The sequence below is a fragment of the Lissotriton helveticus genome, chromosome 5_1 (assembly GCF_964261635.1).
Source record: "Lissotriton helveticus chromosome 5_1, aLisHel1.1, whole genome shotgun sequence".
In the NCBI taxonomy this organism is placed as follows: Eukaryota; Metazoa; Chordata; class Amphibia; order Caudata; family Salamandridae; genus Lissotriton; species Lissotriton helveticus.
Window position 1 is genome coordinate 2,028,099,454 of NC_136065.1, and position 18,789 is coordinate 2,028,118,242.

Consider the following 18,789-nt stretch of genomic DNA (forward strand, 5'->3'; position numbering starts at 1 on the left):
GCTGGATTAGTCATGAATAACACTCTGATCGTTATGGTTCCGCATGCAGTAGACATTTTACTAAATAGGACAAAGACACAACACCTTACTAGCGCTCGACTATCCAGTTACGAACTTACCCTGCTAGCAAGTCACATCCATATAAAGAGGTGTGATACACTCAATCCCGCTACGTTATTACCCATCCCGACAGAGACAGACAAGATTGACAAGCATGACTGCTGTTTCAGGACAGAGGAAGAGACAAAAGGGAGAGTAGACTTACAGGACACTCCCCTTCCCGAATGCAATGATACTCTATGGGTTGATGGTTCATGTTTCAAGTTGCCGAATGGTGATACGACTACAGCATATGCCGTAACGACGTTACACACCATTGTAGAGACTGCACGCATTCCCCACAGTTCTGCACAAGCTGCAGAGTTGATAGCGCTTACTAGAGCATGTGTGCTGGCGAAAGGAAAGCGAGTGAATGTGTACACTGACAGCCAATATGCCTTTGGTGTGGCTCACAGTTTTGGGAGATTATGGCGTGAACGTGGGTTCCTTACGTGCCATGGTGCAAAGATACAACGTGGCCAGCTAGTTAATGAGCTCCTTGAGTCACTCACCTTGCCCCTACAAGTCGCCATTATAAAATGTAGTGCACACAGAAAGATTCAGGATGATGTTGGCCGCGGAAATGCATTTGCAGATGAGGTTGCGAAAGGAACTGCAAGGAACACAATGAATCGGATGTATGTCATGGGTCCCGCTAGATGGACTGCTGATGTAGGAATGTGTGAGGACACCATTGAAAGCGTAAAATCAATACAAGCCGAGGCCACTGAGAACGAGATGAATGAATGGAGAGAAAGCACAGGTAGATTGGATGCGAATGGTTGTTGGGTCGAACTATCGGAACACCAGCGATGGTTACTACCTAATGCATACGTACTTGCAGTGGTAACGATGGCTCACGGAATGGCACACATCAATTCGAGAGGAATATGTAAACTATTGGCCCCAGTATGGCAGAATAGCAATATCCCAAAGTACGCAGAAAACGTGGTCAGAAAGTGTATGGTATGTTTGAAGTACAATCCCGGTAGGGGAACGCCAACTCCAGCTGGTCATTTTGCGCCTCCAACGTACCCGTTCGAGGTTTTGCAGCTAGATTTCATCCACATGGAGAGGTGCAACAACCTGAAATACGTTCTCGTTGTTGTTTGCGCCTTTTCAAGGTGGGTGGAAGCGTACCCCCGTAAGGACAACACCGCCTTATCGACTGCCAAAGCCCTTGTCAAAGAGTTCTTCCCTAGATTCGGTATGCCTAGAATTGTCTGGAGTGATAACGGAAGTGAATTCGTAGGATGCGTGATGAAGAGAGTGTGTGAGTGTCTAGGCATACACCAAAAATTCCACTCTGCGAATCACCCCCAATCGGCTGGATTAGTAGAATGCTGCAATGGCACTCTGAAACTCAAACTAGCCAAAATCCAAGCCAGTACAGGTCTTAAATGGCCTGATGCCTTGCCTCTAGCACTTTTGTCAACCAGGACAACTGTCCACTCCAGGTTAGGACTTAGCCCCCATGAAATCGTGTTTGGCCGCCCAGCCAACGTCTGGGGCGTGCCAAGACCCAAGAAACTGAGCGAGATAGAGCCCCCGTACTGCTTGACTATTTGTGCGAATTGACAACTAAATTGCGTGTTTTACACCAACAGGTTCACAGTTCTTCTCCACCAGCCTCTGACGATCCAGGTCACCTCATCGAACCCGGTTCGTGGGTTTTGTTGCGGAATTTTCAGCGCACCAACAACGGACAACCGAGGTGGACCGGACCGCACCTGGTACTACTTTCAACAAGATCTGCTGTTCGGGTTGAAGGCAAGAAGAACTGGGTACATGGGACCCACTGCAAACGGGTCCCTCTACCCCTTCCATACGACCAGTGGGTCAACAAAGGACTTGCTGACTCTGAGACAGAATCCGTACCTCGCTTCATCCCTTTCAGCGATGCCCGTTTGAAAGAAACTAGCACCGAAAAGAAGAGTGATCATATTTTGCAAGGACTTGTGTCACCATCTATGCAATTGGACACTACTGACCCTGAAACGCTGTTTGAAGATCACACCGTACCTGGGAAACGACGATACAACCTGCGGTCTAGACAAAAGAACTAATAAAAGCTTGATCTAATGTAATTTCCTCTTCTCCCCTAATAACTATTTTTGAATTTTCAGCTCTCTCGTCCCACGGGAACTAGCTCATTTTTGATTTTTCGAACCGCCATCCGGTTCTGCTGCTAGGGTCGCGGTTGAAGTCTGGGGAGTGCAACTGGGAAGTTCTAGGTCCACGGTTCTGATTGGTCCACGGGAGTTACCCCGGACTGAGCAGAGCGCGCTCCCTGGGAGAATCAATCAACCACCGCGGGCAGCAACTAGAGGATGGAGTTTCCAAGGGTAGAGAGACCTGTCAGACTCACGAACTTCGAAAAACAGTTATGCACGATACTGTCCAGAAGAAGATTCCTGATATTATGTCTTTTAATGTTATGTAGCATACTTGTGTTTTTTATTGGTTATACCTTGTTCGTATTTAAAGTTACCTTTTCGAATGACACCCAGACACCACCTCCTCCCACTATTTCTCCACACTACTTTCACCCTTTACCTGAACACGAGTCTGCCCGAAGACTCGAATTTGTAAACAACTCTTTCATCCAGCTTCTACACCAACACCAGTCCATAATGAACACGTCAAACTGTTGGATATGCGGACTTATGCCACACACAACCGATAAGGGTATCCCATACTTCGTTTTGCCATTTAGCTACTATGGTTCTCTGTGGGCTTTCCAGACCATGTTCCTATTCGCCCTAGAACCATACCCGACCCGTTCCGCTGCGAGCGACTCCAGTAACAAGGCACTAATTGCAGGGATAAGGAACATGAGTAGGGATATCGACACGTATCTGACAATCCCCAAAGATGAACTGAGTCCCTACACCCGTTGGAACGTGACCAAACATGGGGTTTACCTGGTCAAGAGCCAGGCAGCACAGAAATCTCGCCCAGTTTGGATAGTTCCCCACCGAGGTCACTTATGCTTACAGGGTATTGGTAGGAACCCCACAGCACAGTTAGGAAAGAGCATTTGCACGGAAACATATGTATTTGCTTCCCGAACTTCCCCGATACTCTTGGCAGCTAAAGGCACGTATTTCGTTTGCCACGACCAAGCCTACACGTGGTTGCCCCCTGATTTCTCAGGTATATGTTTTATTTCATTTCTGCTGCCTCCTACCTACACGGCCCGAGCAGATTACCACCGGACAAGGACAGCTAGAGGTGTCGTGAGTAAAGACGACACCGCGGCTCAGGAATTCGCTGACTTCGCAAAGGGTTTCCTGCCATTTTGGGGGCCTATGGTGAACAGCAGGAATATTCGCCAGTTAGCGAGGATAGTTGAATCCGCCGTGACCACAACGGCCGGAGCACTTGGCAATTTGACAACAGAGCTTCAGTCGGATCGACTTATGACCCTTCAGAACCGAATTGCCTTAGACATTATACTCGCCGATCGTGGTGGTGTGTGTAGAGTCATCCAATCCAGTTGCTGCATTTTCATCCCTGATAACGCACCAACAGTATACCAGGCCATCTCCAAACTACACGAAATATCCGGTTCCCTTCACATTGAGAAAGGGGATTGGTCCCTGCTGGGGTGGTTCTGGGAACTGATCACTGCCTGGGGATGGAAAACTTTGATTTTCATCGGGATGATCTTGGCACTTCTGTTCATGTTTTGCTTGTGTATACAGTGTGCTCCTGCACTATGTGGCCTCTGTGCTACCTCGTGTGTACGGAAGTCTGTGTCACAGGACGAGCTGAGTAGCAGAATGATGCTCCAGCAACATCTCCACGAATTTCTTCATACCGATTTGGACTCAGATTAGCATGAGTTATTGCCTTATATGAGGGCAAAAGGAGGGTCTGTGGTTCCCAAAATCCAGACCCTGTGGTTTTCCCGATATCGAGGTCCAATACCCGTGTCACGAAACCTCAACGTACCGAGACGATTTTGGTGTCTACGAACCGATAATGATTAGGACATCATTCCTATGTATTTGCGTTACAATCGAGGGTTGCCAACACCCCTAAATCACAGTTTCCGTCCCATCCCTTAAACTCCATTTTGTGAACGGCATCCATCTTGCATCTTGCCCTCATGATAAGTCAATTAAAGGTCGAGCTTGATCCAAATAGACACGTCCACCTTTCGTGACTTTCCCCTGACCTGTCCCAACTGACTCCACTGTCTTCGGCCAAACCTGTTTAGGCAGCTCCTCGCCCAGTGGCCGAATACGATAGCATCTACGCATAACATTCCACGAACCATTCACTACATACAGCCCATGTTTCCTTCAAACACGCACCTGTCCCCGTATCTTGTTTATGGCCCTTTTATGGCTGGGTTGTACCTTCCTTTATTGGTGGTTCATCTATATCTGATGGGAGTTCCCGATCCAACTGGGTAATCTATCAGCAAACTGGACATCTAAAATATGGGCTTGCTTACATGACTTCGCTCTTTGTATTGTTGTAGAAATATGTGTGTTGCCATACCATAAACTCAAGAATTCTTGCTTGAAGCCATATATTTGATATATAAGGAGACGGCTGGTTCTGTAAAAACGAACAGTCTTCCCAAGAACCTACTCTCTGTGTGGTGTACTTCTGGGACACGTGTTACTTGGTAGCTACCAATAAAACTTGATCTTTGACTGCGACTAGAAGACTACGTGTTTCTGTGGTCCGGAACAAGGGAACTCAGAGGTCTTCGGGTGTTATCCCCTGACACCAGCGGGTTCCTAAAAACCCGTTACCTCATTTCCTGCTGCATGATCATTAGAATGATTGGTAGGGTGTTAGTTCAACGTCTGCGTGTGCTTGGCAGTGTAGCTTGATACAAAAGGTACTGTGATTACGCAGTCAGGTTTCCAGATGCCAATAAATACAGTAAGTAGTTCCACCGTTCTGTCCAAATTTATCCACGGCGTATGTGACACCATCAACCAATGATGGCCTTTCAACAAATAGTGCACTGCATTCTACAATGTGTGGTAGGAGCACAGGCATATATTCCGCAGCATGAAAAGTGTGTAAAAAAGCAAGGGCTGGCTCATCGTGCCTGGCTTGATGAGGCCACTTGGTATCAATTCTACTTGTATCTAAAGAAGACACTTACCTTGTCTTGAGAATCAGTACACTGCAGTATCTCTGTATTCAGCTCATCCCATGAGTGAGTCAGCAGTGAGGTACCAGAGTGAACGCCTTGTCTTATGGTTAGAAAATGGTTCATGCTGCATTGGCAAAGATGAAGCTCTTGTTTATCATTACATTGGAGAACCAAGTGTGCTACTTGTATATTTATCTGTAACCACAGCTGGAGACCGAGGCATTGCTGGTATGTGCAGGCAAACACCATCCAACATGGCAATGTGCATGTGAGGGCTTCATGTGGAATAAAATTAACCACACCCTGCAGCAGCGAGATAGAGTGCTACTGTGAGCAAACTACAAGATGACATTTCATTCTGAACCCAGACAACAAAACCATGACCATGCACAAGTCCCCCAGATGGGTTCCATTTGACGGACACGCTCATATTAGTAAAAGGTAGCCTTTGCATGAGAAGAGAGGAGGGACGGAGCCTGGGAGAAGTGGGGTTTTCTGCTAAGCTCCTCTTGGGATGCCTTTACCTGTTGCAGTTTATTTCTTTTGCCTTGGTGATTGCTTCCTATATGCTCTGACAATATTCGGCATGTTTATTCCAAGTTTATTTATACCCCAATGAAGACTACCGCTCCCAGAATGCACTCCGTTCATTAAAAATCATGTATTTCAGTTACATGGAGTTACCTACAAGCAACATCTATCGGCTTCAAAGATTTTCAGATATAGGTCATGACCAATCTATGGTCAAAGGTTCTTCATTCCCTTTTAAGCCGAGCAGTCATTTACCAAAAAAAGTGTCCTCCCCCCGCACACCTCTTTGTGACATATTCTGCTAAAATGCTTTAAAATGTTTTAAGTGTGTGACAGGAAGGGTGGGCCTGGGAGTAGTGGGGCTTCTTTTTAGGTCTCTGGCAGCCTCGTGACGCAGGGTGTTTACCTCAGCATCCAGTGATGGACCCCCGGACGCACGGTAGCAAATGCGCGGTCAGCGCCTCCACGGTGCCCCGGATGCTTCTTCACAAGTTATTTTTAAACTACACTGGCTCTTGGAATTATGCCCTGGGGCTCTGTGTATGTGGCTGTGTGTGTGTGTGGCTGTGTGTGTGTGGCTCTGTGTGTGTGTGTGTGTGGCTCTGTGTGTGTGTGTGTGTGGCTGTGTGTGTGTGGCTGTGTGTGTGTGTGGCTGTGTGTGTGTGTGTGGCTCTGTGTGTGTGGGTGCAAATGCAATAGGTCTCGCATTTGCGAGAGATTAAGCTATTGGCATTGTAAATGACAATGCCATTTATTTATCTGTTTTCAAAACCAACACATAAATAAAAAATGTGTCATTTACAATGCCAATGGCTCTAACTTTTGCAAAGGCGAGACTGTTGCATTGTAAATGCTTTTATTGGTTATGCCTCCCTTTCTTCTCAGTGCTGACGTGAAGTCCATATGAGTAAAATGGCTGCAGTACTTCCCTGTGCTGTTTCTGTCTCCTGTGAACCCTGAAAAGGCTTGGCTGTTGTTGTCCTATTACTTACCGGTAATCTTCATTACTCCGGGTCCCGTAGTCCTCGACACCTTCATACTGAACAAGTGGAGATAACCATCTCCCAACAGAAAAAAAGAACAGAGGCATGCTGGGACCCTAATACTGCTCCTCCCACCGGGAGTACATAAGCAGTACTTACCCAGCATCCCGTCTGTACAACCAAGCCCAGACAGGAAGGCCGGCCGCCCGGGAGGGAGGGGCGTATGAAGGTGTTGAGGACTATGGGACCCGGAGTAATGAAGATTACCGGTAAGTAATAGGACATTACCCCCAGGTCCCTCCGTCCTCGACACCTTCATACTGAACAAGTGGAGAATACCAAAGCAGAAACCCGGCCTTCCGCAAGCACAAGCACACCCAGGAAACCACAACAAAAGTAGCCACCCAAGGGAGCACCGAGAAGGAGGAAAAGGAAGACCGCAGGAAACCCCCGGCCCGCAACCCAGAACAGGACAGCAGGGACAAGGACCGGAGACAAAGAAAAAGGCCAGGGCACCAAGAAAAGGAGGACGCCAACCCGAGAAAACCGGCAACCGGGACCCGGACCAGGACACCAAGACCAGCCAAAAGAACCCACCGGAGAAGACCGCCAAGGCCAGAACCAGCAGGAAGGCACACAGGGCCAGGCAGTCCCACCAGGAAGACGAGACAACCCGGAAGAAAGCCAAAGAAACAAAAGGCCAACAGAGCACAGGCACAAGCACCCAGCCCAAAAAGGAAGGAGAAGCACAGGCCAGAAAACCCGGCCAAACTCCCAAAAAGAAAAGAACACGAGCCCAAGAGACCCGAGGAGGAAACTCATCCGAGGAGGCCCAGAAAGCAACAAGCAACAAGCACCCAGGAGCCCAAAAGGAGCGGACGGGGAAGAACCCCACAACCCAGCCAAAGGCCCCCCAAACAAGGAGAGGCCAACAAGACCAGAAACCAGCAACAAAGAAAACAGAACCAGGTCGGGAGCAGAGAAACCGACCACAAGCCCAGATACCCCAACCCCAAAGGGAAGGAACACAAGGCAGAAGGGGAGCACAGAGCAACCGGGAAACCCCAGCAGCCGCCCAAAGAGGCACAGAAAGCAGCACAAAGAAGGCGCCCAGAATACATAGGACCGCCCAGGAACCCCACACCCAAGCCGGACCAGCAGCAAGGGCAGGAGCAGCAGGAAAAAGAAAGCCCAGGGAGCACAGCACCCAGACCCCACCACAAGGCCCCAACCCAGCAACGCCGGAGAGGAGCCAAGCAACCCGCAAAAAAGAGGCCAACAAACACCAGCAGAACCGGGAAGCCAGGACCAGAGCCAAGCAACCCGACAACGCAGGAGGCCCACGCAGAGCCCAAGGCACAGCAAAAAGGGCAGGGAGGAACCGGGAACCCCCAGCACACCACCGCCAGAACCACACAGAAAGGTGGAAAGAACAGAGATATGCCAAAGCGGAAGCCAGAGGAAGCAGAGGGCCAACAAGCAGAAAACCCCAGACAACCCGCAGCCAGAAGGGAGAACCCCACCGAGGCAAGATCACCACGGAACCACACCCCACCTAGAAAAAAAAGGGGGGGTGGAGGGCACGCAACAGCCCCACAACGGGAAACAAGGCTGGAGAAACAAGGAAGGCAGAAGCCAACCAGGACACCAAAACCACGAAACCCACAGCCAAACACCCCCAGAGAGGTCAAAACAGCCAGGAAGCACAGAAGGCACAGCCCGAGGACAACCAGAACAAGCAGGAAGCCCGCAGACCACCGGAGCCAAAGGACCCCACAAAAGCCCCAACACAGGCAGAAGAATACCGCCAAGACCCGCCAGCAGGAAGCAAGCCCCGAAGGACCCACCAGGGTGCAGACACAACAGCAGAGCGACCTGCCAGGACACAAAGAGAGCCCAGACAAGGAGGCAGAGCCCAAAAGAAGACCAACACGCAAGAGCAGAAAGCCCCAGCAGGCACCCAGCCAGCGCAGAAAGGCAGCACGGCCCCAGGCCACCACCCAGGAGAACAGGAGACCCGGAGAGGGGAAAAACAGGAGCCCCGCCAAGGGCGCGGCACCAGCAAAAGACAGCCAGGCCCAAACAGCGGAGGCAGGAACACCAGAGCCCAGAAGGGAAAACACCACCGGAAAAAATAAACCGGGGGGAGGAAGCACCAGGGCAAGAAGAGCAGGCTCCCCACAAGCCCCGACAGAGAAGCCAAACCCACAGGAGGCCCCCAACCAGGAACAAACCCTGCAGAAACCCAGGCAATACCAGGAGGCGCAGGCAGGACAACACCCAAAGCAAGCCAAAAGGCAAGCACAGGGAAAGCCAGGGCAGGAACAAGGAACAGAAGCAGCCAGACCCCAGAAGCAACCAAGACCAAAAAAGGTCCCGGGGAAACACCCGAAGGCACACGCCCCCGAAGTAAAGAGCCACAGCCAAGGCAGCACCAAACACCCAGGAGCAGGCCGAACGCCCCCAAGAGCACCAGGAAGGACACCCGGAACTCGAACAGGGACCGCCTCGCAGACCAAACCCTGACCAACCAAGCCGAAGCCAGGAAGCGGAGGCGCACCGCAAGCGGAGCACAGGCCACAGTACAACAGGCAGCACGCAGCAGAGGCAAGGCCACCCGGAAAAAAGGGGCAGAAGCAGCACAACCAACACCAGGCCACGACAGCCACCCAGAGACACCCCAAGAAGGAGGCGCAGAGGGGCAGAAAGAAAAGCGGGGAAAACCCGCCGCAGGCAAACAGGAACCCAGGGGAGCCAACAGGACCCCAGCCAAAACACCGACCCACCACCATCCAGGGGCCGGGAGCAGCAAAGGAACCAGAAGAAGGGGGAAAGAAAAGCCCAACCCCAACAGGCCGCCCCGACACAAGAGCAGCAGTGGGAAAGGCGGAAGCAAGCAGCCAGGAAGAACCCAACAACACAAGGAACTCCAGGAGCAAGCACAGACAGAGCTGCAACAGGAACCGACGCCAACCAGAGGAAGGCAACCAAAAAGAAGGGAGAATGCCAACAACCCAGACGAGCATCAAACAAGCCCAACAGAGAGGAGAAACCCTCAACAAGGCCCGGGACAAAACGCAAAAGCACGCAAGGCCAGGAGCAAGGACCCCACCCGAAGGCAGCGACCCAAAGGAAGAAGGCCCGTGGGGGAAACAGAATCATACCCACCACGCAGACCATTCCCCTGTGTCAGTGACATACCCCCACAGAAACCGACAGTCAGCCAAGCACACCTATCGGAACCGGGAAATAGAGTAATGCAGAGAGTTAACACCGCAAAGCGGGACTCACCCGGAGCGGGGGCCGCAGCACCATGAACAAAGGCCCCCACTCACACAGCCAGCTCCGGAATCCCTCCAGCACCGCGTCTCCAAACATCAGGAGCAGCGCGTCTCCCACCCGGCCAAGCTCGGGGAGACGGGCACAGTGACCCGGAAGCACCTCCGGGAGACGGCGCACCAGCCGCAAAGGGCCGGCAAAAAGCACCAGAACACCGGCCAGGAAGAAGCCATGCATCCCAGCAAGCCAGGCAGGCCGGGAGGCAGACACAGCAGGAAACAGCAACCCTGCCCGCGAAGCGAGGCAGCCGGGCAGGGGGAGCAGAGTAGAAACAGCACGCCACCCCAGCCCAGCAGGAGCAGGAGCAGCAACATCACAGCACACCAACAATCCTTTCTGTCGAAGACCGAAAAAAAGAACAGACGGGATGCTGGGTAAGTACTGCTTATGTACTCCCGGTGGGAGGGGCAGTATTAAGGTCCCAGCATGCCTCTGTTCTTTTTTTCTGTTGGGAGATGGTTATCTCCACTTGTTCAGTATGAAGGTGTCGAGGACGGAGGGACCTGGGGGTAATGACTGTACAGTCCAGCTCGGAGTCAGCGCTCTGACACTCAAAGGGCAGCTGGAAACTGTTCGACCCGATGCCCCCCAGAGAGCATCAGCCATCGTGAAGCAGCTGCATGCAGAAGGGAAGAGCTGTATCGTTGTGCATGGAGCAGGGTGAGTGGAGATGGCCTCTGGGGCCTGACTGCTTGGAATTTAATCTTCACCCAAGTTAATGTAGAGATCTTTGTTGTATTATTTGATTAGAAGTCACCATACTTAGGCAGCACAAACAGGGCAATAGGCTTCAATAGTTTTACAGTAAACAAGTGCTTCAAATCATGAGAAACGTAACAGAATGTGTATTACAAAGCTGCACACTTATTAAAACAAGCATTTGCAATGCAATAGGTTTTGCATTTACGAGAGATTGAACTATTGGCATTGTAAATGATAGTGCCTTTTATTTATGTGTTCATTTTTATAACATAAATAAAAGACATAGGGCCCGATGTAGGATAGGAAGCCAAATTGCTAAACTCTAACTCACTGACAGGGATGACTGGAGCAGGTTTTAGAAAGCGGCTAACCATATGCGTTATGGTTTTATCAGAAAGGTTATAGCTTGAATGAAAAAACACCTTACATTGCTGTCCCTGGCAGTATTTCAAGATGCACTGTTGTGCGTTGGCGGGCACTCTTAAATCACCTCGCAGAGGGAGAGCAGGCTGGCTGTGGAGGTGACGGGGGGAGGGGGGGGGTGGGGGCAAGGGGGCGGTGCCTTTGTTTGTCTTGTCACACCCTGTCACGGGTTGTTTGAAACAACACTGCGTGGAGGACCGGGAAGACAGAAAGAGCACACGCAGGGCAAGAGAAAATACAAAAACGTGACTAAGTTGGCATCCGAGGTCACAGGCTACGAACTCTATCTGTCATGATGAAAATACTGAGTCGCTTTTACATTCCCACACACACGGCATGTCTGCCTTCACACAAGGCACTGCCTCCCCTAGTTAAAGGCATGGGTAATTATGTTAAACGTGGCTCGTTATTTTAAAAAGGCGGCGAGGGCCTTTAAGCGCGCTGCATTAGTCCAGCAGCTGGCATTATTCTGCTGTGACCTCCGGCGACAGACCTGGCCGCCAGGACGTGTCTCTGGCAGACGGAGCCGTGAATCACCGGAAACCAGGGCTGCCTGGGGGCGGGCGGGTGACACGAAGCAGCTCTGGGGGCTCTTCCGCAGGGGGTGCGGGGGCACAGCAGGCATTATAGGTACTTAGTAGCCCCATCCTTTCACTCCGCGCGCATGTGCTTCCTGTCTCGGAGACACAGTGGAACATGTAAAACCATCGCCCACAGCGACAAACTCACTCAAAACAAGTAGGACAGCCCCAGCATTCTTGCTGCAAGGTGCAGAGAGGCCGCTGTGTGGTCTGCACGGTCTTAAAGTGTCACGTGCGTTGCTACCAGGGCGTGCAGCCTGGACCAACATGTTCATGTGTGTTCTATCACTGATGATCAGCACCTCTTCCAGCAGGTTTAGCTGCTGAGTTCACAGGAGCCTGAGAGGGAGCCCCGCCGCGCAGATCTTCGGGGGGATCCCACGTGTGACTTGCCGCGGGCGCCCTGGGAGATCACACACCGGATGCTCGGGTCAGGTGAGCGGAGCCACCACCCACGGACCTGGGAGGGGGGTAGGGGGTCAACCCTCCTGCACGGCTCCCTCGCCCCCGCGCCAGCACACACCGTGAAGGATCCCGGCTGATCCTCCGCGGAGAGGGATCCACGCGCCTGCAGAGCCAATCTACAGACCCACCTGCCTGCGGCTTCACGAGACGCACCTTGAAGGCGCACAGGAGGGGCCACAACTCATTTAAAAACACTTTCATACATTGAGCGGTGCGGAAAAACACAAAACACCCCCGGTACACAAACTAAAACCACAGGTTCTCCTAGATAATGAATGCAGATATATAAATACTGTTTTTGTTGTTGTTTTTTTTTGGGGAGGGAGGGGGGGGGGGTGCCAGCCTACTATCTGCTTTACTTACAGCCATAGCGTGGTCGGAGCAGGGAGGCGCGCAGCTCCTCATGCTGCATCCTGTGTCTGCGCTGATGCTTCTGCCCAAACTTCAACAGCTGCTCCCGCAACCAGTGACCGAGCCGGGCTCTCCTCCGAGGTCCTCTCCGGGCCTCCGCCGAGCTCTGCCCCCGCCTGTTGCGCTCTGAGCCGCGCTGCTCCCGGAGCTCTGCTGAGCCTGCGGCGTGTATGAGTGCGCGTGTGAGCACCCTCCTCCTCTCAGCCAGCGACACACGGGCACATCCCATGGCGCCTCACTCACGGCCCCGTTATTCAGGTTAGCACAGCACAGCGACACCTGCTGGCAGTCGTGGGCACTGCAGCTCGAGGGTGGACGGCCGCGCCTCCGGTGGGTCTGCCCTTGGCTGCGGGACGGGCTATTTATTTTTTTTAATTTATTTTATGCGTTTTTATATACCCGAAGGTGTTAGAGCGCTTCACAATAGGAACCGAAATGATACATAAGGAGAAAATTACAAGTGAGCATGTTACAAAAGCAAACGTTACTTTACACGAGGCAATAGTGACAATTGTGCATGTATCAGAGGCAAACAAAATACAAGAGGTAGCAAACGATACATTGCACGTGGAAAAGTGACCCGGGGGTTCTCGTCCAATGTCTGGGACAGACTGACTGTAAGAACTTTGGGTAATTCTGTAAAACAGCTGCACTCTATCTGCAAAGATATGAAGCCTATAACCCAAGAATGTAGAAACTCCGGGATGGGGACTGGCCTCGTTTTTGTGGGGAAATAATAAAAGACCTACTTGCAAGAGAAAAACAAGTCAGGTCCCGGGCCGCGCTGTGATTGACTGACGTCACGGGGGTGTCCCGGGCCGGCAGCCAATCACAGCGCGGCCCGGGAATGACGTCACGGGGGTGTCCCGGGCCGGCAGCCAATCGCAGCGCGGCCCGGGACAAAGGGGCGGGGCTTAAAAAAAGCACCAGAAACGCCCCCGAATCGCGTTTTCGAGAGAAAGCGCGATTGACAGCCTCTGCTCCCAATGGCTAGCCTCCATTTATGGAGCTAGCCAATGATAGGCAGAGGCGGGTCATCACCCCAGATAGGAATCAAGAGGTTTTGCTAGCGCATGCGTACTTCGTACGCATGGCTAAGGCAAAACCTAAAAACACTGCACTGTCACCTATCGTCAGAGAATGAATCCCATCAACCTTAATGACACTTTTCACTTTGGATAAAATCAGAAGCAAGCCTACGAACTTCCTGTTATCTTTGAATCATTTCTAGACACTTTTTTAGCAGCTATATATCTACCCGAAGGTATTGTAGCGCTTTCCACAAGCACCAGTTACGTTACACTCTGTCACATTAGTTTTTTGGTAGGCAAGGGGAGATTAATTGATTGGCCTAGAATCACAGGATGTTGAGCGGACGCCCGAACCTGGTTTCCCAGCTCTATTGTTTTTAGGAATGCTGTACAAAATCCTACCTAGTGCAGCAGGCTGAAACTATAAAATAAAAAAAGTACTATGACACCTTTAACGATGGCCGTGCAGAAGCGATTTTGTATTACTTTCAACCATAATGAACACAACCGTACAACGTGGCTTAAAAAAATTGTAAAACCAAATAATAGGATTATTGGCTTTGTCAATATTTTCTTTGCCACGTTGTACAAATGTGTGGCTGCTGTGAAGCATGTTGGAAAGTAAGAAAAAAAGCGCTATAAAGAAAGAGGACAACGTTGACCATGTCGCAGCACTTATTTAAAAAAAAAAAAACTTTTAGCCAGGTGCAGTGCAGTAAGGCTGCTGTACAAAATGACTGTAACCATTGACAAAGCCAATAGATCTTGTTCTGTAATGTTTTTTATCTGTAGGGAAACTGGTTTGTACTCAAACTTTACTTTATAGCCTGTACACTCAGCTGAATTTCTGGTCTCTGAGTCCTCTTTTAATTTGCAGCTTCCATGTGTCTCATTGTCTTGATGGAGTGGAGTATCTGGTAGTAGTATTTTTCATATTTTTGGTCCTATAGTAAGAGTACAGTATCCACATTACACACACAGTGAGACAGAATATCTGAGCGTTATTCAGTCACTCTATAGGTATTTAGCAGCAACATATTTCTAAGGTAATGTTTAATAGACAACATAAAAATAATAGAAAAATGAAGAACAAACTGTGAACTATTGCGCACCTTAAACCTTCGCCCACATCTGTCAGTAGGATGTGTCGTCTTTGACCAGTGACTCATCTGGACTGCCTCGTGGGCAGACAACAAGGTGTATTTTGGTGGATGCCAGCAGACCTACAAATCCGACTAGCTCCCTCCTCCGAGGTCATTTGCTTTCTTATGATCTTCCTATCCTTCTGTTGCGGTAACATTTCAAAGCTTAGTCCTTTGCTTTTATTTAATTTGAAGTCAATCTTTAGGAATTACGCTCTCTGCTCTCTACTACCTTTCTATTCCATTTTCATAATCCTTCCTCTGCATTTGTTGTCTAACGTATCAGCTACTAGAAGCTCTTTTTTTAGCATTAGCAGTATTCTACAAATCATACTACATACATACAGTTCTGTCTGTGACATCTGGTAACAGTTTTGGGTTTGAAACAACTTTGATTTTGTTTACAGGAGTCCTTTGCTTTTTAGGTCGAGCATAGGCAACTGCAAATTAAAAAACAAAAGTAAAAAAACAATGCCATTTTAAACGCCAACAGCTCTAATTTTCACAAATGTTAGACCGATTGCATTGCAAATGCTGGTTAGGTTGTGCCTACACAGCGCTTGCGCTGTGCCTGCCCTCGCTTTTCATTGGTTCCTGTGCTTGCCACCTACTTTTCTTCAGTTTCTGTATCTTTCTCATATCTGTTTCCTATTGGCCAAGAAGTGTGTTTATCCGCTTTGGTGGAACTCCTTTTAATCATCTCAGCCTGCAGTCACTACAAGAGCGACCTCTACCCTGGCTTTAAAGTTACAGCGCAACCCGAGTGCTGTGGGATTTGCAAGCTATCATCTCGTGGAGATCCTCCAACTGCCTTTTATTCCTACTCTGTGCTCCCGACAAAGCATGTGCTTCCTAGTGCATCGGGGGCACAAGCAGGCACACACTTGAGTGCTCTCCACTGTCTCCCCTGAGCACAAGCAGGCATCCACTTCAGTACTTGTTTACCGAGCAACTCCGATATGCGCCAATTAATCTGTTTATATTTTGTCAGTCATTTTAGAGATGTCTTTGCACACATTCAAATGGAAATATATCCAACTTGCTACATCAAAGCAATCCTAAATAAACAATATTTTGGACCTTTGAGGAAAAGGCAACATGATTTGCTGCACTCCAGAAGATGGCAATGTCTTGTTGGTTTCTCAGACAAGTTGGTAAATATCTTGTGTGGATACTGTTCTTATGACGCAGCAGTGCTTCCTGCAGAGGGAACGAGAGCCTGGGAGATCTTCTGAGGTGATTTGTCAATTGCTTCAATACATTTTATTGTTTTACATCACAGAGTGAATGTTTTTTATGAGAACCGCCCAATGCATGTCAGGCCCCATCGGCCCTTCTTCAGGGGACTGATCTGTGAACAAAATAAACAAGCTTTCACTTTAAACAGAACCCATGTTCGGGTAAAGCAGTCTGAGAATTCTATACATTGAAAATCAAATGAGGATTGTTCTGTTGTATCCATGCTGGTTTAACACTTGGTGTGTGAGAACTCTAATAAATAAATAATTGTGGTAAGTTAGAAAAGAAGGTGAATTAAAAAATCTCATTAGGTGATTAAGCGCTCGAATGAGAGAGATGCGACCCGAGGTGGGTTATAAGGCAGATAAACTAAATATACTCATGCGGCGATAACACGCCCAAATAACATGTTTATGTCCAACAAAACCACAGTTCAAAAACGTGGTGACCTTGGTGCGCCATATTTCTAGACTCGTGAGTTAGTACCAATAGAAAGAATGGCGAGAGTAGAATCTGCAGGTACGAACCTTCCGCTCCGTGCTGGTAGACAATAGTGTGTTTAACACCTTGACTGCTACAGCAATTCCCCTCCTGTGCTGGAAATTCTTATATTCCATGGATCATGACGAGCTCAGCTCGTCATAAGCACACGACCAGTGTGCTGCATGACGAGCTGAGCTCGTCATGAGCAGCGAAGGGGTTAAGATCTATAAAAAATCACAATATGAATTCTATATTAACCAGTAATAGTGTTCTATTACCTCAATAAAAGACAATCTAAATCGCACGGACAAAAAACCGACTATGCACTAACCTTGTAATGCACTGTGACCTGTAAAATGCTGCTTCCTGGTTAGATTGCTCGATATCCTCTGCTTTATCAAGTCTGAAAGAGTACAAAAAAATGTGCCCTATTCTTACTCAGTTGGGATTGCTGGTAGAAGACCGTCTTAGTTTTCGTGGTGAAGTGTTCCCACAAGGTGAGGTCAGTGCTGAGTGTGAATTTGTGTGACTTGCCATTGGTGACATTTTGGGGTTCAAATCCATTTGTTGAGCCAGGTTTTAACAAGTTCTTCTTAGCAGCTTAGTGTTGGTGGGGTTGAGCTTCAGGTAGGTGTTGGACATCCTGTCTTGATAAGGTGCAGGCAGTGTTTGAATCGTTGCATGTCTGCAGAAGATGAGTCTTTTGTATGCCCTGAGAAAGACTTCTAAGAAGAACATACTGAAAAGAACTCCGGAGGGGTAGGAGAAAGCTTATTATGGGTGATGTTCTCCTTCATGACAGCCTAGTGGAGAGCGTGGCTAAGTGGACTATGACATATTGATGTGTGAGTACAGTTCGTACAGTATTTATTCCAACAACAGCAGTCTGTAGCATCATATGGGCAGCTGTACAGATGAAATATTCATGCTTGCTTGGAATAAACAAGCTAAATATTGATATGCAGAAGAGCTGTTGGATAATATTAGCACATGGATTGTTTTTCAGAAGAGACTTCATGCCCACCTGGAACGACTGAATAAGGAGCTGGAGAGCCTGCAGATATGGGCAGCTGAAAAAAGCAGGACTGAGTCCAAGGTGGAGGTGAGAGGTTTCCTCGCTTTATGTAGAGAGTTGAGAGACATTGTGTCCTCTTACTTAAATAAAGCCAAAAGACAAGGGGGTACTTCTGAGAGTGAGGACTGGAAATGAGATGTGGGGCGTTGTTCTGGAATCTGCTTTTCACCAAAAGGACAGATCTTACCCACACTACTCCCTCAGGCCGAGGCAAAACCCAGCACTCCCCTAAGGCGAGATAATAATACCAATCCAATCATATGGAATATAACACATATGACTTTTATTCATACACTACTTCAACCAGGGCAAGTTCAAGTTCAGAGATTTGTATAGCGCACTACTCACCCAGAGGGTCTCAAGGCGCTTGGGAGGAGGGGGGGTACTTTACTTATTGAATATCCAGGTTTTAAGTTGTTTTCTGAAGGAGAGGTGGTTCTGTGTAAGGCTGAGGTGGGTGGGGAGAGCATTCCAGGTTTTGGCCGCTAAGCAGGAGAAGGATCTTCCCCCCCATGGTGGACCTGTGGATGCGCGGAATAGCGGCAAGGGCCTGATAGGACGAGCGAAGTTGGCGGGTGGGGGTGTAAAAGGACAGGCGCGTGTTGAGGCATTCGGGTCCTAGGTCGTAGAGGGCTTTGTGTGCGTGGGTGAGGAGTTGGAACGTTATCCTCTTGTTGACGGGGAGCCAGTGGAGGTCTTTCAGGTGACCGGAAATGTGAACTTGGCGGGGGATGTCTAGTATGAGTCTGGCTGAGGCGTTTTGGGTGCGTTTTTTCTGTAGTTTGGCTGTGGTTCCGGCGTAAAGGGTGTTTCCGTAATCCAGTCGGCTTGTGACCAGTGCGTGGGTGACTGTTTTTCTTGTTTCGGTGGGGATCCAACGGAATATTTTTTTGAGCATGCGAAGGATGTTGAAGCATGATGAGGAAACAGCGTTTACTTGTCTGGTCATCGAGAGGGAGGAGTCCAGGATGAAGCCCAAGTTGCGTGCGTGGTCCGTTGGTATGGGTGCTGTTCCCAGGGCCGGTGGCCACCATGAGTTGTCCAAAGCAGAGGGGGATGATCCCAAGATTAGGACTTCCGTTTTGTCAGAGTTCAGTTTTAGACGGCTGTTCCTCATCCACTCGGCTACATCTTTCATTCCTTCGTGTAAGTTGATTTTG

The 18,789-nt window shown here is 49.4% G+C and overlaps 1 pseudogene; it reads left to right on the forward strand.

The window, feature by feature from the left end:
• The window catches only part of LOC144753955 (E3 ubiquitin-protein ligase TRIM39-like), a 487,783-nt pseudogene that overhangs the window by 104,255 nt on the left and 364,739 nt on the right, over positions 1 to 18,789 (forward strand).